Here is a 6,142-nt window from a genome sequence, read left to right as displayed (position 1 = left end):
AGTGTTCTACCAGCCAACTGTCGTTCGATGAACGGCAGTCGGGAGCGTTCCCTAAAAAATGTAGCAGATCTTTAAGTTCGTCGGAGTCGTTACCTTCTTCAATGCTGGCGACTTCCGCTTCAGCTGTGACGGAATACCCTGACCCTTCCTGCTCGTGGGATTGAGTTATATTATTAACACGCTGGCGTCTTTGTCCCGAATAACGCTGAGATGAATTCCGTCTTTTGTTGTTGCTATTATTCTGAGGCTTTCCCCAATTTGTTTCCTGCCTAGATTTGGCTGTCGAAGGTTCGATCTCCATAGGCTGTACTTTGTTATGGTCTACAATTTCGGGGTCCCCGCGCTTCTGCCAAGGGCTGTCCTCTTGGGGCTTGCTTTGGAATTGCTTAGGAATGAAGTGTGGATTTTTATCCTCTCCTTTCCATTGCTTTCCCTGAAATTTATTAGTACGCCTGTTGCCATCGTGCACAAGAGCCTTGTCTTCGATGGCCTTCGCGTATGACGCCGCGAATGCACTTCTTTCAATGCTATTTTCAGCCTCCCGCGCAAGCGCTAACGCAGTCGTAAGGTCTTTTGGTTGTGCTGGTAGCACCAGTGCTTTGAGCGGTCTTTTCAGCCCAGCAATAAATGCGTGTAGGGCATCGTCCCTAACCTCCTTATTTAAGATAGTTGCCGTGTCTGGACTATGCGACATAACTATTTTGTTCGTGACGAGCGTGAGTTTCCTCTCGACTTCGTCATAGTATGCCATAAGATCGGCATCACGTTGTTGAACCATCTCGAGATTTTGACGTAATACTCGTAGGAACGTTTTGTCCGCGTATGTGCAGTCCAGCCTAGCCAGAATTGCATCGAAATTTAGCACAGTATTATGTGACGTGAGGAGCGCTCGCGCGTTACCACAAATTTTGTTTTTAATAATTACCACTGCTTCATAGTGGGCCTCGCTGCCCTTGTATCTCTTGAATACCTCGTACGCATCTGATGCGGCCTGCCTCCAAGACACGTATTCATCGTGGCTGCCGCTAAAGGTTGGGAGCGATTTCACAATATCTAACTTGACATCACACTTTATGCTGGGGTCCGGCGTTACCCTTTCATAAACTTCTACTTGGGGTGCCTGCACAGTTAACGAGCTGACCTGGTTTCTAACTGATTCAATTTCTGCCCGCCAGCGCTGCTCCTGTGCGGTTAGCGCGGCGTTGACGGCATTTGTTATGAGCGCTTGGACCATTTCTGCATTCATTTCTGATGAGTCTGGTTGTCTCACTGCGGGGCAAAATCCGATTTCTTCACTATCGTCACTGTCTACTTCTTGCTTCACTTCCCTATATTCCCAATTCATCGGCCGCAAATGAAGCTGAGTGAATTAATTGGCAGTAATATGGGTGGCGAATAAAGGTAAAATTTGCGTTTCGCGCACCGCTTTTAGTTGGCCAACACTTGTAGCTAAGTCAGGGTCTGGCGACGATGTACAATATTTTAGAGGAGTCACAACACAGTGGGCGAAGTATAACAAATTTGAGAGAAAATATAATAATAAACCCGCAGAATTTTTATGTGTAAAACTTAGCAATCGTTTGCTGGAGTTGCTGCACAGAGAGTGGAGTCACAGAAAATTCGAGAAAACATCACAATAAAAACGCTGAGTTATACATCCCAAGAAAAATTCCAGTTGGGAAATGGTTGGAGCGAAGCACAGGCTTAGCAAACACACAGATACACTGGGCACAAAATTTCTACGTTTCTTTATTTAAAATTAGACACATGCAAATTAAGTAAATCCACAGAATACTCCAGGGGAAAGGTGCGGGGCATAATCGCCACACCAAAATGCAAAGAAATATATATATCGGGATTTTACACTGTACGGAATTTTTCTGGCGAGGTATGCAGAACTCACAGGCACACTTTATTTATTCGTTTATTACAGTATCACGACCTGGTGCTATCTTAGTCGCACAGTCACTTACATTTTATGATCTTCAGGGTAGGTTCGAAGAGTAGTTGGGCGTCAGTTATAAAGTGGAGTGGGAGGTTGGTAATAATATATCCCTCGCCGTTGTCTCCCAGTGTAGGTAGCCGGTTGGCTGTTGCTGGTTGTCCAGTGGGGGGCCGGTTGGCCGTCCTGTTTCTATGATGAAATAGGATGATTACGTTGGAAGGAGACTGTCCTTCAATACCGCTGGCCTAGAGACTCAGCCGGTATATTTTGTAATAAAAAGGTTTAACGGCTAAGTGCCGGAGTTTCGTTATATGAGCTTGTGCTCTTTATTAATTGAATATAAAATCAGAACTGAACTTAAGAACTAACAAAAGCTCATGCATGACCGGATGCCCGTGGCAGACCGCTGACCATGCACATTTTGCAGAAGTCATACGATCGCTGCTAGCCAATGGGACAAAGCCACAGCCCATAAGGGCGCAATATGTTGGCTCAGCTCTCGGGCCAATTAGGGTGGACCCAATTTGGGGTGGTCCATACATGAGTGGAGTAATAATTATAATATTAAATGCTTAATATTAATAAATTATGGGTAATATGATTAATATTAATAGGAGGAATAAAAATAGGCCTGCTGATGCTAACCTGGGAGTTCGTTGTTAACTTATATATTCTTGATCAGGATCAATGCCACTCCCACTCTAACGCCTACAAACCGCCCAAAGCTGCTACGCCCACACTTTTTAAAAATGTTTTGATATTTTTTTATTTTTGTATTAGTCTTATAAATTTCTAACGATTTGCCAAACAACTTTTTTGCCAATCCCACACTAACGCCCACAGACCGCCCAAAGCTGCAACGCCCACACTTTTGAAAAATATTTTGATATTTTTTCATTTTTGTATTAGTCTTGTAAATTTCTATCAATTTGACAAAAAAAATTTTGCCACGCCCACTCTAGCGCCCACAAACCGCCAAAAACTGTCAGTGCTGAAGACTCCTTTGCACTTTTACTAGCTGAGTAACGGGTATCAGATAGTCGGAAAACTCGACTATAGCGTTCTCTCTTGTTTATAATTGGGATATGGGCATCTAACTTCTCCTCATATAATGATAGTTCCTTGTCATAAGGAATTCGGTTTATCAAACTTTACAGTTCTCCAACGTTACTATAGCGAACCCTTTTATGGATACAATTAGATCCAATAATTGTGTTTTATGTATTTAATATTAAAATGTGTGCTGGTTCTATTTCTGTTATTATTTTTTAGTTGCCTAAAATTAAAGCTGCCTTAGCATTAAAATAGGCCATATAATTAGGGACAATTAAAAACTTGGATTCATTAATGGGTAGTGGAACAATGTGTGTGAATTTATAAAAGTGTTGGCTAAATGTAGGTATTCTTATCCTAAAGTGTATCTTAATTCCAATCATGAAGGTGTCTAATTCTAACATTTGAAATATATATTCATCCGATAGCTCCCGTAACTCCGGGTCAAACTCTTTTCTGATTATTTCTACTTCCTCCTCAATAACAACTTTCCCTTTACTGACTGCTCTAGTGGTAATTTGGGTGGCCTTAATTAGATTTATAAACTTTACTTATGTTAGGCATTAAGTCCACTTTTATTATTTCTTTAAAGAAAGGCACGCTCAATTGTGAATAACTCTGAATTCTTAACAAGTGTACTTATTATACTTAGGTACTATGATGTGTAGAATTTGTATATTTAGTAATGTAAGGTCGTGGTTGAGGCTCTCAAGTGTTGTGTTCTTGATTTTTACCTGTGAAGGTATAAAATTCGTAATTGTAAATACTTAAGGACAAGCTAGCGTATATTTGTATTTTCTCAGGCTCTTTTCTTCTCTTTTTTTTGTATTTAAAAGCTAACATAATGAGCAAAAATTATTAAAAATATCCAGTCTATTTCTATACTAGTTCCTTCCTTTTAAGCTACGACATGGGAGTGCACGGCCCTTTTTACAAGTACCCCTAACACTTTGAGCAGCCCTCTGCAGAACACGCGATGGGATTTGCAGGAGCTAACTCTATGTTCATATTTATCTTTTGATCTTTCTTATATTCCTTTATTTTCCTTTCTTTGAGGATAGCTACTCCCATTGCATTTTGTGTGAGATTCTCCTCAAGATGATCTGTGCATATTCAAGTGCATGTTACGGAAGCCACGAGGTCTGCTTCCTATCTAGCTGTGAGGTCGATGCATTTTCAGTGGGTGCTGATATTCTTCGCCGGGACTTTTATGTTGATAATGTGATATCTGCCGCCAACTCCAAAGAAGAGGCCAAACACATAATACAGCAGACGTCCCCGCTCTTGTCCAGATGTAATTATACCCGTTACTCGTAGAGTAAAAGGGTATACTAGATTCGTTGAAAAGTATGTAACAGGCAGAAGGAAGCGTATAAAGTATATATATTCTTGATCAGGATCAAAAGCCGAGTCGATCTAACCATGTCCGTCTGTCCGTCCGTCTGTCCGTTGGTCTGTCCGTCCGTATGAACGCTAAGATCTCAGGAACTACTGTATTAGTCTTGTAAATTTCTATCGATTTGCCAAAAAAAACTTTTTGCCACGTCCACTCTAACGCCCACAAACCGTCAAAAACTGTCAGTGTTGAAGACTCTCCTGCGCACTTCCAATAGCTTAGTAACGGGTATCAGATAGTCGGGGAACTCGACTATAGCGTTCTCTCTTGTTTTTATCTAAGGAAGTGGTGTTCATATTCCTTTATTTTCCTTTCTTTTTTTTTTTATTCATCAATTACACGAAAAGAAAAATATGGCAATAATCTACAGAACACACGATGGGACTGCAGTGTTATTTTACCAATTTTTTTAACTTTTCTTTCTATATTTTCTTTTTTTTTTTTACTTGTTCTTATTTTATTCATCAATTGACGCTAAAAGAAAAATATTGCAACAATCTGCAGAACACACGATGGGACTGCAGAGTTGTTTCAGCAATATCTTTAAATTTTCTCTTTATATTCCTTTGTTTTTTTATCTTTTTCTTTCTTTCTTTATTACTTCATCAATAAAACGTACATTTTACAGCGCTCTGCAGAACACACGATGTGACTGCAGAGGCTATTCCTGACCTATCTCTATTTTCTTTTGTGACACAACAAAAACAAATTGGCCGCACTCTGCAGAACCGCGATGGGACTGAAGAAGCACTTCCAATTAATTTTCCCGATCAGCGCCAATCCAAAAAAAATTGTTTTCTGACTCAAGCTAAGTGTCACATGCACTGTGGGTATCAAAAATCATTTGGCCAATATTAAATTATTTCGTATTCTTTACAACCTTTATTATTTATCATTATTTATTCTTTTTCTTTTTTTTGTTCGATTATATTATCACAAAATTCTTTCTTTTTCTAGCCAAATAATTTTTTACGACTGCACACTCACTTTTATCACAACACCAAAAGGACACTTTACTTGCTCTCTTTCTTTTCTTGCTTCCCATGCCGCACCTTATTTTCTTTAGTATTACTTTATACTCAGGTATTTTAATTTAAAACAAAATTTTACTACTCACAGATAACCATCAATTAGTGTATGTGTAAGCTTACAATAACATCATTATGAAGCGACCCATCCCGGTTCGTAGTCGTCGGCTGCGCCAGTTATGATTCAGGATGCTAAGTCCTTAAAGTAGTTTGCTGGTGTTGAGGGTTTGATGTTAGTTGCCCGAAGTTCCGAGTTTGGTTTTTTAGAGTGAGAAGACGTTGGTTCTTGTTCGATGACAAAACTGATCTGATTCTTTATTTCAGCGGCGGTCAAAATGAGACCTCCGCTGAGAGAAGTAAATAGGAAATACATAGTGCCTTAATATTACATGTGTAAGTGTTATCCTTAAATGCTGCGTCACAGACTCTTGAGTGGGTGAGTCGGGTAGCCGAAATTGTGAAGTGCTGTGTTGCCTATTCTTGAGTGGGTTAATTCTTTGCTGATGTCGTGCTCCTATTACCCAGCCCGGAGGAGTAGGAAATGTAATGTAAACATTTCTCCGCTGTTGGCAACGGCCGTTCGCTGAACGGTCGTTGAGTGTCCTCATTCAAACCGGTGTTAACATTTTGGTTGCTTTGTACCAATTCCAGGGTAAGCCGGGGTGGCTTCGCTGGAGGGTCTGAGTGCCGGTTGGGACCGGTAACTCGCGCATCGATGCT

Source organism: Drosophila teissieri, chromosome 2L (assembly GCF_016746235.2).
Source record: "Drosophila teissieri strain GT53w chromosome 2L, Prin_Dtei_1.1, whole genome shotgun sequence".
NCBI lineage: Eukaryota > Metazoa > Arthropoda > Insecta > Diptera > Drosophilidae > Drosophila > Drosophila teissieri.
The sequence above is the reverse complement of the archived record's forward strand: the minus strand, read 5'-3'. Positions refer to the sequence as shown.